The sequence below is a fragment of the Onychomys torridus genome, chromosome 2, assembly GCF_903995425.1.
Source record: "Onychomys torridus chromosome 2, mOncTor1.1, whole genome shotgun sequence".
NCBI lineage: Eukaryota > Metazoa > Chordata > Mammalia > Rodentia > Cricetidae > Onychomys > Onychomys torridus.
The window spans coordinates 46,433,271-46,455,254 of NC_050444.1; the positions used below are offsets into that span (position 1 = coordinate 46,433,271).

General features: G+C 38.2%; 1 pseudogene; it reads right to left on the reverse strand.

The window, feature by feature from the left end:
• Nucleotides 1–12,793: 12,793 nt before the first annotated feature.
• LOC118577849 overlaps nucleotides 12,794–21,984 on the reverse strand; it is a 173,359-nt pseudogene continuing 164,168 nt past the window's right edge.

A 21,984-nucleotide genomic window follows, 5' to 3' on the forward strand; every position in this document is an offset into this window, starting at 1 on the left:
ACAAGGGTATTTGCTCAGCTATGTTCATATCAGCATTGTTTGTAATAGCCAGAATCTGGAAACAACCTAGATGCCCTTCAACTGAAGAATGGATAAAGAAAATATGGTACATATATACAATGGAGTACTACTCAGCAGAGAAAAACAATGACATCATGAGGTTTGCAGGCAAATGGATGGATCTAGAAAAAATCATCCTGAGTTAAATAACTCAGACTCAGAAGGACAAACATGGTATGTACTCACTCATAGGAGGATACTAGATGTAAAACAAAGATGACTAGACTGCTACACAACTCCAAGGAGGCTACCTAGAAAACGGGACCCTAGGAAAGACACAGGGATCACCCAATGACAGAGAAATGGATGAGATCTACATGAACAACCTGGATGACAGTGGGAGTAATGAAGGGCAAGGTTTGAGGGAGAGAAAGCTTAGGGGAGCAGGAGATCCCAGCTGGATCAAGAACAGAAAGGGAGAACAAGGAATAACAGACCATGATAAATGAAAATGAAATCTTAACGTATTATTCCCATTATCTAGCAATAGCAAGAAAAGGGTAACATTTAAACTGGGAGAGTCTCAGAGATGCTTTGAAAATTATTTTAAGAAGCATCATTAAAAATGGGGCAAGTTACCTGGAGATACACTATGAAGGATACACTATATCCATGTGTTATTCCTGACAAAAATTCTGTACCTGATTTTAAATTGTAGAAATACTTATTTTCACAGAATTTTTTTAAAAAAAAAACTGATTTTCAAAAGCCTCAAGTCATAATAGTCTTACAGAGGAAATTTTTATAATAAAAGACAAAGGCAAGATAACTAAATATATTTAATGATCTTTAATTGAATCGTGTGTTGAAAATCAATTTCCTAACCAACATAGCCTCTATTCATGAGAGAAATGCAAATCAGAAGCACAATCAGATATCACCACATGCCATAAGAATGACTGTTTGTTTTTAAAAGAAAGATGGCAAGTGTTGTTCATGATGCGTAAGAAATGGGAGTCTTCACATAATATGAGGAAGTTGTAAACTAATACAGCCATTAAGAAAACAGTAACACAGTGTGAAGGGCCCACAAAGGTTAAATATCCAGTTCCCATATGACCCAACAGGCACACTTATGGGTGTGTATTTATAGGAAATAAAATCATCATGCCAAAGTCTGAGCTCCTATGTATATTGAAAAACTGTGCACAGTCGATAGTAAAAATACAGAAACAACCTAAGGGTCCACCTTTGGTTGACGGACATTAAACGTGTTATAGAGAAATATTAGCGTATATCTCAGCCACTAACAGTGTGAATGGCTGGGACAAGAGATACTTATGTTAAGAAATAAGACATTCGTGGCATCACAGGTCTACATAAGCTGCCTCATCTAAGCTGAATAATCAGTAGAATGCTGATTACTAAAGGCTGTGAAAAGGAGGAAGGAGAGATGGGAAACTGCTGGTCGACAGGTATTAAGCTAGAAATTATAAAACTAAGAACTTCTGCTGAGCTGTTGTATGGTAGCATAACTTTAGACAACAGTAAAGAAGCATGTATCTAAATGGAGAGGAAAAGGATGCGAAACATTGTTTTAAATTTATTTATGTATGTATTTATTTATTCATCATTACTGAGAGAAAAGCAGACCAGGACATGGATGTGGAGGTCAGAGGATGACTTTGAGTCAATTCTCTCCTTCCATCTTTATATACATTCTGGGGACCAAACTGAGGTTACTAAGAATGTTGGTGGGGCAAGTGTCCTTACCCTTCTGATCTTTCTTGGCCACCTGAATCTTTTAAAAAAGTCTTTTTTACTGTATCGTTACTGTGCAGAGTTTGGGGGTGTTCATTAAGCTCTGGATATCTGGAGGTCAGAAGATCACTTTCATAAATTGGTTCTTTCTTCCATTATGGGGTCTGAGATCAAACCTAGACCAGGGACCCTTTGTAATTGATTTTATACAATGTCATCTCCCCAATCCTATAATTCAAAACTTTTTATCACAGGTGGTAAAGCTTGAGAAGATATCTAATGTAAGCACTACCTAATATTCTGTTCATATGTCCATTTCTATATGTACAGTTTAAAAAGGAAATTAATTTAAATTTTAAAATAAAGTTTTGGTTTTAAACAGAAAAACAAATGAAAACAGAAAGCCAATGAAACTGAAAAACAAATTTTAAAGTGCTCATGAATAATTTTGAAAGCTTTTATTTGTCCTAAATCACTTAATTCTGTGCTATATATTTGATTATTAAGGTTGTGGTAGGGAGAAAAATACTCTTCTATTAGAGGTTAGTGCTTAGGGGTAAATACTTACAATCTGCATGATTTTCTAACAGTTTGGTAAACATCTCTCTGCATATGAAACATAATGAGGCAGTTTGCAAATCTGGTACTTGTAACAGCCAGTCACTCCGGGATATATAAGTGTTCAGCACACAACACATTACATTTATTCATAGACTTGAAATTGTTCAAAGCAACAACTTGCAAAAATGATAACAACCAGTAATTACTTAATAAGCAAAATCTTCTTTTGGAAGAGTTTAGAAATTTTTATTTTAAGCTGAGCCAAACAAAACCAAAGTATGGTAAAGCTATAATCAAGTTATTAACAGTGTCTTAACACCTAAAAGATTCATTTTCACATTGCTTTTTACATATGAAAGGGAACATAAATAGGATATTTCATATTTTGCCATCATCATATAAGCAGAAATTTTCAGGAATGTAGACTTTTATACACTTTCAGAAGAGAACTACAGAGTCTGAGAAAAAGGAAAGTTGATCCAGGTGATGAATGTAATGTTATCAAAATCTCTAATATCCACACTGGCATCAGGGAATCCCAGCTCAAGCTCCACTTCTATTAATTGCTAGACTTGACATCATGCAGACTTCAAATGCTTATCTTGAAAATGTGGAACAAACTCCTGCTTCATGCCTTATTCTGAAGAAGTGCATGTTAAAGCAATATATGATACATAGTAGAATGGATGATACATAGTAGAAGGGTGGCTGGTCAGAATTTGAGCCCTGTATTATTAAGAGAACCTTAATCTAATACTGTTTAAATAAACCAATGGTGCAACTTGCTTTCAACACTTGCATGAGATTGTTCTATATTAAATCTATACTGTGTGTAAGGAAAACTCATCAAACTTCATGAGTGTGTCTTCTCTAGCAGTGATACATCTTCAACTAAAATTTTTACTAAACAGAACTCAACAACAACAAAAAGATAGTTCTCAACAAGGCATGAGGCCATGTGTGAACTAATAAAAATTTCTTCATACTTGACCCACATGGAGGTTTTTAAATTAATGCATTTCTCTAAGACATGATCAGCTGCACAACCGAAATTAAAACATGATAAATAGTATCAGTAAAGATACATAAACATACCTAGCAATTTCACCTATTATTTACAATGCAATATATTTAGTCCCACTACATTTTAACTAAGGAATGATAAATTTTCTTTCAAAGAACTCAAAATGAATACTTTTCCTTTTTTCAGAAGCCTGCTAAGGTTGTCAGAACCCAACCTTACACATGAGCAGGCCAGGCATCAATCTATGTGTGTGAGAACCATTGCAGCAGAAAGGACCATGTTCCCCTGCCCTTTGTAGAGATGAGAGAAAGATGCCAACAAATCAACATCCTACACAAAGGGCCAGAAATTAGAGTTCCTCCCACCTCCAGTTATCTACTGATTTTCAGTTAAATATGGTCCCAGTGTACCAGTGTAGAAAGGGAACATTAGAGATAAAGTTAAATAGAGTGAATGCGCTCTATTTCCAGGTGTTCTGCTACATCATGAAAACAGCCATTTACAGAATCAGGGCTAAGTAACATCTGGATGGCTGAGCTAAGGAGAAAATCTCTTCTTTACATTCACTCACTAATACTAAAAACATACCCATCCCTGCATCAACTGCCATAGGGGCCTTCTTGATGGGGGAATGTCTTTCTGTATGCTGCAAATGTGTGTTGCTCTGATTGGTTGATAAATAAAGATGTTTGGCCTATGGCAAGGCAGTTTTGAGGCAGGTGGGAAATTCAAAAAGAGAGAGACAAGAAAAAGGTGGGGAGAGATGCCAGCAAGTTGCCCAAGGAGCAACATGTAATGGGATACAGGTAAAGCCACAGAACATATGGTGATACATAGATTTTTAATAGTTATGGACTAATTTGAGAAATAAGAGCTATCAAAAGGCTTGAGCCATGGCCATGCTGTTATAATTAATATATGCCTCTGTGTTTACTTGGAGGACAAGAGTGGGAGAGATTTGTCCCAACCACCAACATGTCAGGACACAGGAAATCTTCCAACTACACCTTCCATTTTATTGTCAAGAGAGCAAAGAAAATTTTCATTAATGCCAGAAGCTATCAAGTCCACACAGACAAGAAAGAAGGAGAAGACTTCCTTCTCTTCTTGATCTGTCCAAGTTGCAGATGTAACAATGAGCAAGGACTGAACCATCCTGTGCAGGAGGGCCACTGTGACTGGAAGGCCAAAGGAACAGAAGCAATCACAAATCTTTGAGTAACTTGACACAGGTACAGTACTGAGTTGTGACCTTTGCCCTACTGTGTACTCACACTACACCTCCTTGATAGGAAGTATATGAACACATGGCCACACTTTCAGCACAGAGAGTTCTGCCTCACAGCTTTGAGAGTAGATCTCTCTCAGAGAATAAAACAGTGGGGGTGGCCTGGGGGGAGGGAGGGGGAAGTCTGGTCACATGGGTGAAAAATAGGAGTGTGAACAGTTGTGAGGTTGTCAAATTTATACTGCATGCTACCACTAAGTCATTCTCCCTGGAAGATTCTTGCCCTTGAGAAAACTACAGAAACCAATCTTTACATGCCTGTCCTGAATGAGAAATAAATCACTCTCATCATGGTCTTCCAAAGTATTGCAGAATTCCCATTGTCTATTGGAATTTTTTATTTTTTTTTCTGGAATTATTTTCTGCTTCCTGATACTTACTAATCCCTGGATTATAAGTCTCAGCTGGTACAACCTCCAGTATGCTCTTCAGCCTCTTCATCAAAAAAAAAAATTATTTATTTTTATGTATGAGTTTTCTGCCTACATGTATGTATGGAGACCACATGCATACCTAGTGCCCTTGGAGATCAAAGAGGACACTGGGTCCCCTGGAATTGGAGTTTCAGATGACTATGATCTGCCATTGTGGGTGCTGAGAATAAAACTCAGGTCCTCTGCAAGAGCAGCAAGTGTTCTTAACCCCTGAGCCGTCTCTCTAGCCCTTGTATCCCTCTTAAACTCGGGGCAATTTAAGTATTATTGGATTCAACTGAAACTTCCAAGCCTTTAACAAACTATATGACATTATTGTCCATCTTCAGGTGTTCAGGTATGAGAACTGCAAGCTTTGAAAAATCTCATTCAGCAGCATTTTTCTTCTGTCTTCTAATTTTGTATTTGACCTTGGTGTTTTAGTCTGGATTCCCATTAAAAGCGTAAACTTCTTATTGTTTTCAATATTTCATCTTCCACAGTGCTTAACTGAAATTCTTTATCAACATTTTTTAAGACATCAACTGATTCACTTGTTCAGTATCTAAGGATAAACACACAGGATAACAACTGCCCACCATTTTGATTGCAATCCCTTGGCTTTGTCCAGAGAAGTCTCTTTGCCTTCCTAATCTTAAATTTCTGGGAACAGATACAGTCAAATAAAATGCATCTTCTTATTTAAGATAAAAAGGTTTCCAAATTCACAAGTGTAATCACCAAAGCAATCAAATGTCCATAATCAACTCATCTTTCAGGTTTCTCACAGTAAATGTGATTAACCAGACTGAGCCTAGTCATACCCCAGTAGGCAGTACAGACCAGTGAGTCCTACCCCAGCAGGCAGTACAGACCAGTGAGTCCTACCTTAGCAGACAGTGTTTGCTCTATCAAGAAACACTTTACACCAATTTAGTAACAAAACAAAAATTTTCAGGAAACTTGAAATTTAAATAAGTATTTTTTGTGTGTCTTTAAAAATACACTTTTACATATTAAAGTAAGTACTGCTATGAACTATTTTCATCAATGGGTCAACTGTACCAAAAGTAAGACAAATGTTTGCATAAGCTTGCACCTCATTATTTGAAGATTAAAATTAAAGTTAAAACACCTTTAGCTACCATCTGTATAATTTAGCCAAATATTAAGAACTGATTGTTATCAAACTTGATGTTACAGGATTTTTATTTTATTTTTATACATCAGAAGACATTTTCTTATGTGAACTCTCATCTTCATTTTATTGTTTTGCACTCATATTAATATTTATCAACATTCGTATCACAAAGTGTGCAAAAGGAAGAAATATACTTACTTATTATTACGATAAATCAGCCCAATAATAGATTCAATATATCTCAAGACAAACAGAATATATGGATCTCCAACCTCTACTGCAAAAGAAATTAACCAGAAGGGACTGACTGTCTCGGTTTAAAAAAAAAAAAATTATAGGAACCTGGTTAGGTAGGAAAGGAAGGAAAGCAAAGATTTGATTCGCATGACCAGGGTGAAAAGAAAAACTAAGCATTACAGTTGCAAAAACATATATTCCATAACAAGTTCTTAAGACTCCCAGGTGCAACATCAGCAGTGCTCGGGTCTTGATTTTTATTGTAATCTTGTGGCTTTTTATTTGTAACTTATATGAAAAGAATCATATTGATTGGGGCAGATTTAACTCAGTAAAACCTATTCTACTGAGATTGTCTTTGCTAGGTGATTTTATCAAGTTCTCTTTTGGTTTCATTTTCTTCCTCATCCCTGTTCCCAGGAGAGACTGAAGCCCAGCTTGCAGAGCAAATTGCCCTAAATTGAGTTCTTTCTCTGGCATAGGCAGGACTGCCTTTGGCTCCTAGGCTTGAAAACTTCGTGCATTCTCTTTTTTTTTTCCTTCTTCCTTAACAATCTCCTTCCCTTTTTCCAATTAAAATGGAGAAGTTAGCACCGGTACCTGCTCCCAATTAAATGAAGGCTGCATTACCAGCCGCACTCCTGGGCCTCACCCTCCCTTCATTAGCCTTATTCCTCGGAGGCTGCCTGGCTGTCTGCCAGGGACTTATGGCAAGAATTCAAACTCTTGCACACTTTATCCCCTCCAAATCATTCTGGAATATAAGCAGTCTGCTCCTTAGGCCCAGCACAAGAAATCCAAAAACATGTTCACAACAGATAGGGGGTTGGGAGGGAGAGAAGAGAAAATGAGTTATTTAAAAGGCTAAAAGCCTATGCAGAAAGAGACAAGCTGCGAGAGGGTAAGCTTCCCAGTTAATTGACCTTCATTTCTTTCTTAAAAGCCTGAGCAGGAAAAACAACAAATGACAGCTTCGTGGCCTTGCTTTATTTTTGAGGGCCTTTATGCCTACAGGAAGTACATCATCATCTTCACACCTCAGGCGTGTCAGCTCCCCAACTCTCGAAATTATGCACCATGACTGAAAAATCCAACCTTGGAAGCTGAAGCAACTATTTTTTTTTTATAAAGATCAACATGGAATTTTCCAACAAATGTGAGTGCTCTGGGGCCATTGCATCAGCCATTCTCAACTGACACTTGGAATCAGTAAGTGGGCATCAAGCTGTCATGAATGATGACCCAGGTGTCAGAACACAGTTTTAAAAAAAAAGGTCATTCTGCAGGTTTCCCCTGCTCTGGCACTGTGGAAACTACCTTTACAAAGTCACTGAACACATGAGCAAATTCTCTGACCAAATCCTACTTCTATATGCACTAGCTAAGTGACCACAAGCAAGAGGAAATTTAGCTTCTCAGAGGTTTATAGTCCTTGTTTTTTTTGAAGTTGGAATGACCATGATATCTAGCATAAAGTACTCTTTGAGTAAGTAAAGCATATATTCCTTTCCCTCAGCTCTGTACACATGGTACACAGTCAGTGACTGTCCACTCTATCTATCATCACTGCTATCACCAAGACTAAGCAAAAATGCAATCAGACAGAACTTTTGGACATTTTCCCAGAACATGGCAAGGGATAAGGACAGTTCGCACATAACTTTTAATTGTACAAAAACTCAAATGTGTGAATGGATTTTTCAGAACCTGGCCCTTGTTTGGCACAAAACACCAACACAGCTTTGTAATATACTAAGATTAATATGAGAACACTTGTCTTTTATGGTAATTACAAGAAATTATATTCTAGTGGCAGAGTAAATAAATGACCATGGTGGACTTTTATAAAATTCTTTTAAATTAAGCCGTGTAAAACAAAATTCAATTAATTTAAATTCTGAGCATTAGTATAGAATTTGGTTTATCTCCCAGTGAGAAATTTAAAGTTATGGAGTAATCTCAAAGTTATTACCTTAAGAAGAAGAAGGAGAAGGAGAAGGAGAAGAAGGAGGAGGAGGAGGAGGAGGAGGAGGAGGAGGAGGAGGAGGAGAAGAAGAAGAAGAAGAAGAAGAAGAAGAAGAAGAAGAAGAAGAAGAAGAAGAAGAAGAAGAAGCAGCAAAGGAGTACAAAATCCATAGCTACTAAATCCTTTCAAATGGTTATATTGATAAGAATCTAAAATCACACCATGAAGAGGAATTAATACAATACATGTTACGATGGTATTATCTCCTATAGAAGACACAACTCCTTTCTATACATAACATATACAGTTATTGCTTACTTATAAAAATATGCACTACAGTATTGAGAAAACTAAACAAAAAGCATATTCTCTCATTGATACAGTCATTCCATTTAGTAATGTCTATTTTTAATATGTCATATTCATATCAAATTTATCACACATTGTGCAATTACCTGGATATAAACATGATAGTATATGCCAACTTAATCTTTTATTTATATTAACTATTAAAGATTATATACTTTATCAAGCCTTCAACTCTCTCAAATATAAAGGAAGGTTAGTCATACCTGGAGTGTGACATTTCTGTAAGGATTGAATTTAAAATTCTTAATTTGAGCTAACCAAACTCTGTATTTTTCACTATATGTTATAACTCTAAAATGTATCATTATTGATAAACATGCTTTTTAAGTAAAAATAAAATTAAGAAATTATCTTTATCAACATCCTTTTTATAACTACAACTGATTATTGTCAAGTCTCTGGTATTTCAATAATTAATTCTTAAAATAGAAAAATATGCTAGCAAGATGGCTCAGTTTTTAAAGCATTTACCACCTGTGCCTGAGGTGCTGAGTTCAAATTTCCTGCACCCACACAAAATATCAGGCACAATAGAGCACATGGAAATGCAACAGTAGTGAGTAGTGGGTGGAGATAGCCAGATTCCTGGAGCTAATTAGACAGCAAGTCTTGCCAGGCCAATACACTCCAAGTTCAGAAAAGGATACTGTCTCAAACAAGATGGAGAGCAATTGAGAAAGACACCCAAGATCTAATCTAGCCATACACATACACACATGAGAGAGAGAGAGAGAGAGAGAGAGAGAGAGAGAGAGAGAGAGAGAGAACATGTGCTAGGGGGGGACATACAGATAACACACAGCAAAAATTATAGGAAAAGAATATAAAATTTGGAAAAAAACATAGACTATAAAACAAGGGATAAGGGATTTTGACATATCTCCAACATTGTTGGAATTGCTGCATTGAATCTAGAACAGAAGTCCAGATCTACTGATTCAGATCATGTGCATTATTTGGGTGCTAATTGGAATGGTCTTGGGGAAGATTCTTTAAGTCCTGGATTGAGAAATCTACTACATCCAGAAAATTATCTCTTAGTGTTTGACAAAAAGACAGTATTATGTATAAGGACACATAGCAATAGGGGACCCAAGACTTAAGCATGGGTCTGTCAATTCTAGATAAAGATCTCCTGCAGGAGTCTCTGTAGCATTCTGTCAAAAATATAGTTTTAATGAGAAAACAACTCAATAAAAAATGCATGATTTTTCCATTGTTGCAGTAACAAAAATATTTAAAAATTCTAAGAGTGTTTTTTGATGAAGTGGTGTTCTAACCACCCAAGTCACAGACATCTTCTAAAGGCTGCCTGTTGCTATTGAACCTCTTTAGGTTAAAGGAATAATCATTCTGCTATAAGCACCGTCCAATCACTAATGTCAAGTTATCTTTTCCTTCACTTTGATTTCCAAACAATATCAGTGTCCTACCAGTATTACATGGACAATAAATAACTTTTCAATTAAATTAAAATTATGTATAAGCTTGACCACAATGTTATATCATCCTTCTATATATTAACATGCCAGGATATTTGGATAAATGCCAACAATTGGTCAACACACATGGTTTCATTTTGGTAAAGAAACTTTTTCTAGAGCACCCCCAGAAAATTAAACTTTTAAATTTATTAAAATTTCTAAAGGTTGTTCAGGTGATATAAATGCATAGGAACATGTGAATGCCACTCAATTCGTGTGCCAAGTGAAAGGATACCTTACTTGTTAGAATGAGTATAATAGTAAGGAAGGATTAAAAAAATAGAAAAAAGAAAAAATAGAAAATAATTACTTCTGAGATAGAATGCCAAAACTTCTTCTAAAATCCAGGCAAATTATTAACATACTCCATTTTTTTATAAAATATAGGTGGAGCACCCACTCTCTGCAAAGCACCATGGAGCCCAGGAAATTCAAAAATGACAATGGCTTAGTATTTACAAATGGGACTGATATATAAACAACTAGCTAGAGGGGCAAGCAGTGAGTGAACAAGCTTTAGGATAGACGGTCAGTACACTGGGAACTGGGGCTGGAGATTCAGGAAAGGTCTCAGCTGAAGCAGCCTTTCAACTGAAAGAGCAATCTGTGATCTGGGAGAGTCAGGCTTTCATGCTGTCAGAGCAGTTAAGCTTTCTTTTGCTTGCAGATCCTATGGCAGGAAAATATAATATTTAAAATACTACTAATGTCACAACACAGAACTGCCACTGTCTTTTTCACATATTAATACCATCTTTAAATACTTTGTAGGCTTTATATCAACCCTAAGACAGGTGGATGTATGCATGTATGTATTCCTCCTCCTGACACACAGAATCAACTGACAGTGAAAGAATTTTGAATTTTATAAGTCCATAAGAGTGAAAAGAATACAGGTAGGGAAGAAATCACATAAGGAGACACGAAAGTGCTCCTGAAGCAACACGATGCAGATGAAAAAAGAGTGATTTCTTAGCCAGGCAAATAAAACCGAAACCTCAGCCTGAGGGGTGACAGCCAGTGGTCAGGTGAAATTTATACATCAAAAGCCCCATTCCCAGCCCTGGAAGCTTTACTTGGTGGCTTAAGATGTGTAGTTCTGGGATTGTCTACCCTATTATCTGGTGACTCTATTCAGATTACTTTAATATATGTATCTATTTTAAGAAGTTTCTACTATAGTAGGTTTCTATATTTAACATATTGGTTTTATTGATTATGGGGGAATTTCAAATAATATATCTGATCACCCTTACTTTCCAGTCCTCCTAGATCTGCCCCAATCCCAGTGGCTCCTCCCACCAAAAAAGAAAGATCATGTACAGCAGGACCACAGACCCAGCCATGGCTCCCAACATCACTGACAATGGATATCCACGTGGCTTCAGGTGGCATCACAGACCACAGACATCTGAGTGGCCATCAGTAGTAGCTCAGGTCATGTACAACATGGCTAAAAGTGATAGCTTGGACCTAGGACATGGACATGATTCTGCCTCTCCACCGTGATGGCACAGCTCTCTTCCTCCATCTTTCCCACCCTTCCATTGCAAATTCGATGGTCACAATCACAACGACACTGGAAAATGCAGGGCATCAGTCATTATATTTTTTGCCCAAATGGCCCTACCTGCAACTCACTCATTGCCAAGAGTCATCGGTCTGGACCTAGGTGTCTGGTCTCTGAAGCACCATAAATACCAGAGCATCACCCAGAAACTAGGATATCCCCGCACTGCCCAGAGACAGCGTGATATTACAGCTAAGCAAGGAATCCCAGTAGGATTCAAGGAAGCACCAGACCACTGCCCTCCTCAACCCTCCTGATTCCAGCCACCCTAGGCAAGACCACTGTGCTTACAGACTATGAGCAGTGACCCGGCCCTGCACTTTCCTTCTCGTACCATAGCAAGCAGTAGTGCCAGCTCCCACAGGCCAGGCCTAGGACCGACCATTCAGTAATGCCAGGTGTTCTTTGTCTGCTGAGGCTGTGCTCCCATACCGCTCCTATATCCTCTTCACCACATCAGGAGTTTCCGCATCTGTGCTTTCCCTGTTCTCCCTTCACAGGCAGCTCTGTTGCACCATCTTTCTTTCCAATTTTGTGAGTCCACCTTTTAAAAGCATCTTCCTTTATTTTAGCTGTTCCAGGGATACTGAGAGCTCTGCAGGGCCTCCATGGGTCTAGTGATAGGTGGCAGGGGCCAGCTGCCATCTTAATTGCAGCCGTGCTTCAGGTTTTCGTTTTAGGTAGCAACGGCATGATCATGGATCTTGTTCTGCAGTGCCACCTCCCCCTGGTCAAGCAGCACATAGATGGAGGAGGTGGATCCTGTTCTGCAGCACCGCCTCCTCCTGGTCCAGCAGCTCATAGATGGAGGAAGTGTTGAGGCTGACTGGATGTGGGCCTATATGGCAGTTGATTTGGTCAGGCCACCCCACCTGGCAGGCTCCATCAAGAGGCCGCCCCTAAAGAGGACTTTTAAGACACAGGTTTGTTTTCTAGTTGCAGTATCTTTATGGTATCTCTGTAGGTTTTCATCTCGATTTCAAAAAGACACCAGGATTTCATGAATATCTGTCTAAGCCTTAAACCAGCAGCGTTGTGCTCAGCTTTCTGATAGCCCATGCAGACTCAACACTGTCCTCTCCTTCAATGGCATGTACTTGAGAACAATAGGCAAGAAGGATGTCACATAAACTGTAGTATGCTTGATGGTGAGCCTTCTTGTTCAGCGGGTGAAACTTATGCACAAATTTTCATAGCTGATTTTTTTTTTCCTTTTCTGAAAAAGACACTAATGTGGCAGCATGGTCTTGCTTTTGGCTCTTTCCCAAAGACGCCATCACTTCTGCATGTGCATCATTCCACCAACGATTGTACTTCCAAAAGCTGCTCAGTTGCCTCATCTTCAAAGAAGTCAGCTAGATAATGATCTGGGCCAAATTTGGCCAGCTCAGTAGCCATGCTTTTCTGCCTTCATTCAGTCACAGGAGTGAAATCTGGATACTTAATATGAATAACCCGAACCAGTTCATCCTGTAATCACTAAACCACACGAGCAGTGGGGTTCCAAATCCATACTGACACTGTGATAACAGAGCATTTTCTGAGACCTCTTCATAGGGAGTCTGCTCAGTTCCCTAGTCAAACTCTGGATCCTCATCATCAGCCCCTTCTTCAGAAACTCCAGAAGCATCTATTTGTTACACAAGTGGTTTGGCCGATCTGGATATTCTTTGGGCCAGAAGAGCAGTTAACATGCTCAACCCCTCAGAATGATGACCAGGAGTTTCCTTGGACAATCTAATAGTAAAATTTCCTTTATATGCATCATAGGAACCCTGCTCACTTCCATTTTCTTTTTCTTTCTTTTCTTTCTTTCTTTTTTTAAATGGAGCTGAGGACCGAACCCAGGGCCTTGCGCTGGCTAGGCAAGCATTCTACCACTGAGCTAAATCCCCAACCCTTACTTCCATTTTCTACAGTCCTTCCAGGAAGTGTTAATCTCAGAAAGTATAGCTTAGTGTAGAACTTGAAGACCACCCCCAAGTACAAGTCCAACTCGGAGGCACACCTCTGGATGCAGATGGCAACTTCCAGGAAGAAGTGGTCCTGATTCAGCTCAAATCCACACTGGGAGGAGAACTGGGGGTGTCAACATGACTCTGTGTGTGCCTGGAGCCACCATGGGCCTGCTATGTGCCAACCAGGTTCCCATATGCCAGATCCATGTCATCTGCCACAGTGCTTCTTGCCATAGGTGGAAATCCCCCCTTTTTAATGTGCTCTTTATTATGAGCTGTCCCTCCCCATATTCTGTCAATTATCTCTCCCATTCCCTCCCTATTAAACCTCATATTCTAGTTTTCTCACATAAATTTGGAAAGGGGGTTAGGAAGGATTTGGGAGGAGTTGGAAAAGGGAAAGACACGATCAAAATGCATTATATAAAAAAAAACACCCCTGCAATGCCCCAGCATATGAAAACATCAGTTATTTCTAAGAATAAGGTGTTGATTTAAGGGCAAGAGGTGTATATGTAAAATGAGGACAGAAGAAAATTTGCTTGAAATCATAGGTGTTAGATACCTTCCCTGGCTCCAATAGACGTTAAAAGGTTTACTTTATGAACAGGTTTATACAAAAGACAGCAATAGATGTCTTTAGTAAGAAGGGATGAAATGTAAAGTGTTACAGTGAAGGGGGAAAATTCAGGCCACTTTCTTATTCACATCTTCAAAACACAGCACATGTGCTTTTGCCCAGTGTGTATAGGACTGGAGAAAGCTATTCTTGAGGAACTGAAAGGTCCTAGGAGGGGATGGGGGTGGGGAAGGCTATGTGTGTGTGTGTGTGTGTGTGTGTGTGTGTGTGTGTGTGTGAGAGAGAGAGAGAGAGAGAGAGAGAGAGAGAGAGAGAGAGAGAGAGAGAGAGAGAGAGATTCTGTAGTAGTCCTCATGTTAACTCTCTTCCTGAATAAGAATAGGTAGAATGAACAAAATTTCTCAGCCCCTGAGACTCCCAGAAGCCTTCCAACAGACACCTAATTTTGGTAGTGAGATTTGACTGCCTAGTCACAGAAATAATTCTTAATTGGTATGTGTAGTAAAATATAAGCTATATCATACTATATTATATCATGTAATAATATACAGAACAAGTCTACATGAAGAAAGTTATTAGATTAGAATTACAAATACTTGATTATATTTTCATTCCTAGTAGAAGATTCTGTGAATATAGAAATAAATACTTAATCTACAGCCGCAAACCATTGAACTTTTGCTAGGATCATGAATTGGAATTTCATCCAGAAACCTGGCTAATGTAGGAAACTGTTCTTCTTTGAGCCAATTAAAAGTTGGGAAACTGTGCCTATAGTGCTCAGTATCTAAAAGATTCCCATGATAAAGGCAAAAAAAAAGCTGATATTAAGAAAACAGTTCTTTATGTTAGTTGACTGAACTCCCTTAAAATTATGGCTAAGAGAATCAGGACTAGACGAATTAAATTATGGCATTTCCAAGTTAGTAAATATGTGACTTGGCACTCTTACACTTTTCATCACATCAAGAAATGTTCATCAAAGAACTGCAAAACTTAATTAATTACCAAACTAAATTTAAAATCACTGTCGGAATCCCTGGAAATAAAAAACATAAAGCCTAATTCCATAGTGGGAATTATCACTGTCAATTGAGACTAAAAACAAAAGATTATCTACACATAATATTTACATAGTACAAATATATTCAACAACTCCAAAATCAATTATAAGAGGTAAATAAAAGGTCTATGGTTGATGTAACTACTAAATTTACTAATCCTTCATTACTAGGGCTTCCTTTCTTTGGATAGTGACCTTCCCAAGAGGTAAATGGATGTCCTTAGTACTATCTCCTTAAAAATGAGCACAAGTGAAGCTAGAATGCAATGGAAATATTTCACGTGTGAATAACCACATATCTATTGTGCTGGAAATACGTAAGATATTTGATAACCACACTAGAAAATACTATTTCCTCCATGTACCTAATTTCTTGGTTTTATATTAAAATTGTATTCATCAAAAGTTTCTGTGGGGCAAAGAATAAGTCTACACAAATAGAGCAAATCCAACCTTAACCAGACATTACACCTGTCAGCCTGAAACCACAAGGTGAGTTCATTCTGGCATCATTATAAACCCATTGTAAAATGAGTTTAGAAGACCCTGGATGACAGTGAAACTGCTCTCATTATTTCAGTGTACTCACACAGCCTTTGCACAAGCCCAGGACATAAGAACTCAGAATCACCTTTGATGTCTTCTGACAGATTGGAGATGAACTGGATTCCATGGGGGGATACTCACCAAGGACATCTAGACCGAATGAGAAAAAAAATTAACACCTTTGGATTCTGTCTATGTAGACCCAGGAGCAACTCTGAGACTCAAAAACGCTGAGTGTATCAAGAGGATCAAGATCATCAAATACAGCTTTGTTCTACTTCAAGTTTTCCTCCAATGTAGAACACTATTCTGAACTGAATTTTCTATATCAAAAACTAACTCACTGTAATTTGATTACACTCATCTCATTTTCTATTTGAAAAGAGACAGTGTCAGCAACAGTGCTGACTGCTTGAGAAATTCTTACTCTAATATTTTATGAGCTCTACAGCCAGAAAGTTAAGTCATTAACAAAATTTTTTTAATATTTTTTTTTTATTTTGTAGAATGCTTTATATATAAAAAGCATCTGTGCTCACACATACAAATGCCACAGAGGCATTGGATCCTTGGTGCTAGAGTCACCAATAGTCTGGAGCCACCTGATGTGGGTGCTGGGAGCTGAACTTGGACCCTCTGTATGAACACTGTGCACTGCACACTGCACTGGGCCATCTCTCAAGTCACTAGAAGGACTATCCATAGACAAGGTGGAGACCAACATCACCTGGGTTGTACTCAAATCTGTTAAGGGGACTGACACAGTGGAGTTCAACTTAGCACAGTACCTGATACAGAATATTTTTCATTTTATTTTTGATTGTTTTAATTTCATATTCTTCCCCTACCCCAAGTTCCTCTCGATCCTCCCCTCCTCTCTATCTCCCCACAAGTTTAAGTTCTTTATTTAAAAAAAATCCAGTAGAACAATAACAAAACTCAAACTAAGAAAACAGTAAACACACACACACACAAAAAAAAAAAAACTGAACTGTAACCACATAAAAGCACACAAAAACCTGGGGATTCTATTATGTGTTGGTCAGCTACTCCTGAACATGAGGCCTGTCCTGTAGTGGTTGATAAACTCATGTCGCTCTGTTGGAGAAAACTTACCCTCCTTCTCCCAATAGGTATAAGTGACAGTTCAGTTGTTAACCTTTACCCTAATGCAGTGTTTCTTAACCTGTGGGTCATGAATTTGGGGATTGAATGACCCTTTCACAGAGGTCACCTAAGATGGTTAGAAAACACAAATATTTATAATATGATTCATAACAGTAGCAAAATTACAGTTATGAAGTAGCAAAGAAATAATTTCATGGTTAGGTGTCATCACAATATGAGGAGCTGTAGTCAAGTGTCACAGCATTAGGAAGGTTGAGAACCACTGCCTTAGTGGCTACATTTTCACTCATCCATCCATTCATTTATTCATTTGTTCATTTTTAAATATAAAAAATAAAGTATAATAAGATAAAACAAAAATTATCACTTCAGAGTTGGACAAAACAACAGAACAGAGGGAACTGAACCCAAAAGAAGGCATAAGAATCAAAGACCCACCTGTTCGCTCACTCAGGAATCTCATGAACGTACTAAACTAGAAGTCATAATATGCAGAGAACCTAATGCAACCCAGGCAGGGCCTGCACATGCTGCCTTGGTCTCAGCGAGTTCAGAAGAGCTCTGATCATGTTGATTCAGAGTATTGTTTAGAGGTAAGACAAAATTCTCTGTTATTTCCATTCACTCAAAACCCACATTTACTCCTAAAGCCATCAAAAGGAAAACTGGGGAGTGGGATGCTAGCTCCTGATCTTGCACACACCAAAGCCCTCCTCAGGCAACCTAGTGCAAAGGGAAAGTAACCCAAATGCAGTTGCCAGCCAGTAATGAATTTGATTATCAAATAAACCTGGACTATGACACCCTTGAACTGAAGTCACATGGAGGGTCAACCTCTAGAGCTGACTATCTGCTGTTCACTGCGGTACTGCAAAAAATGAAGCGCTACTCAGCAGTGGGGATTAATTCTGAGAAGGTCATGAAAGAACAGAAACACACACACACACACACACACACACACACACACACACACACACACACCCTGAAATCTGTGCATGTCTCAATGTTGCAGCTGTTTTCCACACTTCCAGGGGACTTGGGAGATACCTTCAAGCTGACCATTAGCCACCAAAGCCTTATGTGCTAAGAAATCCAGGGATGATGAGAGAAACTCCCAGTCCACAAGCCACAAAACTAAGCAGCAAACAGACACCCTGGGCAAACAAAAGAAACTAGGAAAGTGAAGGTAGCAAGGACAGACATCACATCCCTGTCCCACACAGGCTCAGCACCACAATAAACCATGGGAGAGACAAGAAGTGTTCACAAGGTCAACAGAGCCTCTCCTTTCACACTTACAACAGATGCCCAGGGTTTTCAGAGACCAAGCGATAACCTGCTCTAACACTGCTTTATGATCTTGTTTTCTTCCTGTTGTGCCGCTTGTGCATCCTTTTTTGGTTTCATTTCAGCAGTCTTTCTACTGTGTCATAGTTTATACAACTATACTTTTGTTCCCTTTCATACATTCCTCTCATTTTGTTTGTGCAGTTTTTTCTTTTATTTCCTGCTTGTCTGTCTGTCTCTGTCTCTGTGTCTGTCTCTCTCTCTCTCTCTCTCTCTCTCTCTCTCTCTCTCTCTCTCTCTCTTTCTCTCTGTCTCTCTTAGCATTGCATTACAGTAATAATACAATGTTGATTGATAGGGTTTAAATTGTTGATTACCAGATTATCCTATTGCCAATCTTTAGCCAGTCTTTCCATTTTTGACAGCACAACTTTGAAAACTTCTGGCCTAAAATTGACAAAACATCTATAAGATAAATGGCTTCAGTACAGCTCTCTGGGGCAACAGGACACCCCAGCAGACTGAGGGTGGCGTAGGACACTGCTGCTCCTGTTGTCTCCTACTTGCCAAATACGCATACCCACACGCATTTTTCCAATTTATCTCAGATTTTTGTTGTTGTTTTGAGAAGACCAACCCCCAAGCTGTATTTTAAAACAAAATCTTCTTTGACTAAGAAAGTCTTTTTGTACCACTTGGTTTACACTGGATTAAAAGAAATTGGTGTAAAGGAGAATCGGTAACAACCAAATACCCCTTTTTCTTCAAACATTTCCTCTTGCACGAGTCCCTATCATTTCCCTAAACAGCTTGATTTCTGCCTTCATGTAACACATATATGCATGTTCTTATATATCTGTATAAACATTTTATACAATGAGAGAAATTTTGGCATTTGTTGTACTGAGACAAACCTTAATTTATTTAATATAGTCAATACATTTTCTTGCAAATAACAACTCATTCTTCCTGACAGCTGCAAAGAATTTCTTTTGTGTATATTTATCACATTTTCTTTATGTATTCCTAGCCTAGGTTGATTCCATAGCTTAATGATTATGAGTAGTGCTGCACAAAAACACTGATATGCAAGTATCTCTGGGATATGTTGAGTTGGAGTCACAGTAGTAGGTCATACAAAAGATAAATTGCTCATCTTTTAAGAAACCTATACTGGTTTCCATAGTAGCTGGAGTAGCCTACATTCTCATTGACAATATATATGTGTTTCTTTGTGTCCACATTCTCATGAAAGCATTTGTTATTTGTTTGCCTTTTTTCATTTAAAATTTTTCTCTGCAATATATTGTGACCATGCTTTTCTTTCCTCAACTCCCCTAAATCCCAAGATCCTCCCCACCTCCCTCCCAACCCAACTTCATGCTCTCTCTCTGAATGTCTCTCTCAAAAATAAGCAAAACAATAAATGAAAAATCAAAACAAACAAAATTGTACCAAAATGAAATACCCCCCACACACACACACACACCATGGAATCCATTTTGTATTGGCCTGTGGCCTAAGAGTGTGGTTGACACACCCAGTGACACTTCATTGGAGAAAACTGATTTCCCTTTCCTAGAAGGTATCAGTTGCCAGTCGTTTCCTGAGTAGGTATGGGAATTTGTGTCCACTTCCCCCTTTTACTTCTGGGATTGTGTCTGACCTGTTCCAGCCTCAATGAGTTCATCTATGCGTCAGTACTCTTATGTCTCAGAGCACTGTTTCCTTGGAATCATTCACCCTTCTGACTTTCAGTCTCTCTGCCTCCTCTTCTGTGTAGATCCCCGAGCCTTGAAGGGAGGTATTTGATCAAGGCTTTCTATCTAGGACTGAGTGAACTAATGTCTCTTATTCTCTATGCATTGTCCAACTATGGGTCTTTATGTTAATTCCAGTCTACTGCAAGTAGAATCTTCTCTGAGGAGAGTTGAATAATACATTGATCTATGTGTGTAGCAGTATGTCATTGGGGCTTATTTTATTGCTATGTCTCTTTAGCAAAATAACAGTATTAGGTTTACCCGTAGGCCCATTATCTATCTAATCTCAGGTTTTTTGGCTATTTTTGCAGTGTCAGATATGAATTCCCACTCCTGGAGTAGGCCTTAAATCCAATAAAAGTGACTGGTTAGTCTTACTACATTTATGCCAGCTTATCTCCCAGGAACGTAACTATGGCAGGTCACAGGGTTTGCAGCTGGGTGATAATGATGATTGCTTTTCTCTTCTGGTAGCATGCAGAGTACCATCTAGCACTGCGAATGTTAGTTAGTATGGGTGAAGATTCTAGTTGGGCATCTATTCAGTGGTCAGTAGAATCAAACTGAAGACCCACATATAATTCCACACACCTTTAGACACCTTATGTATAAAAAGAAGCCAAAATACACACTGGGGAAAAGGCAGCATTTTCAGCAAATATTGCTGTTCAAACTGAAGGGATGGCCTGATGTTGAAGAATGCAATAGATCCACATCTATCACTCTGCACAAAACTCAACTCCAATGGATCAAGGACCTGAACATAAGGCCGGATACCATGCATTTAAAAGAAAAGAAGGTAGGAAATAGGTTTACATGACTGACATTCTGACTGATGTGAAATAGAATCTCAATATAATCCTAATTTGCATTTCTCTGATGGCGAGTGAGGCTGAACATTTTTCAGATGTTTAATTTTAATTTACATGTTTCCTTTTGTCAATTAATAGCTCATTTTGTTATCCATTTCATTGATCCAGCTATTTAATTTCTTGTTATGTTCTGTTGTTTGTGTGTCCTAGGTATTAATCCTCTTGCAGATGTATCACTAGAAAAGCCTTTTCCACTCCGTGAGCTATTTCTTCACTCTGCTTGCTATTTCCTTGGTGCACAGTAGCTTTCTCAATATCATTAGTTCTCATTTATTAACTGATAGCTTTGTTTCCTGGGCAACTGGAGTCCTATTAAGAAAAATCCTTGCCTATGTCTTGAAGTGTTTGCTATAACTTTTGCTCTAACAGTTCTAGAGTTTCAGGCCATACTTGAAAAATGTTTGATTCATTTGGAGTTGATATTTATATAAAATGAAAAAAATTGAATTCCATTCTTTTACTTGTGGATATGTAGGTCTCTCAGCATTATTTATTGAAGGAGATGTTTGTGGAATTTCTGTGATAGGCATATTTAAGCCAGAAGATACATGTTGTGTAGCCTGTACCATCACTTTTGATTTTTCTAAATTCTACTTTATTGAGTTTACATGTAAGTGGAGTTTCATAAGGGAGCTCAAAGAAGACAAAGATGCATATAACAAAAATAGTAAGTAAAAGAGTATTCAAATTTTAATATTAAAAACTTAAATCCTTGCTGAAACCTTAGTACAAAGTTGTCAAAGCAAGTATCTAAAATGGGATTAAAATGTTGTCCCTGTCTGACATAGCGACATGACTATGGCCAAAATAACTGAATAGACTCTTCTCACATGTTCAGTGAACAGTTATTCCTATATTCTTACTAAATCTGGTATGTTGTTGCCAATTTAAAGTACAAAGTTTGAGCCATGTGAGACTGGCTTTGTGCTTTAGAACTGAATGCAAGTCCAGATGCTGATAATGTGTGTCAGCA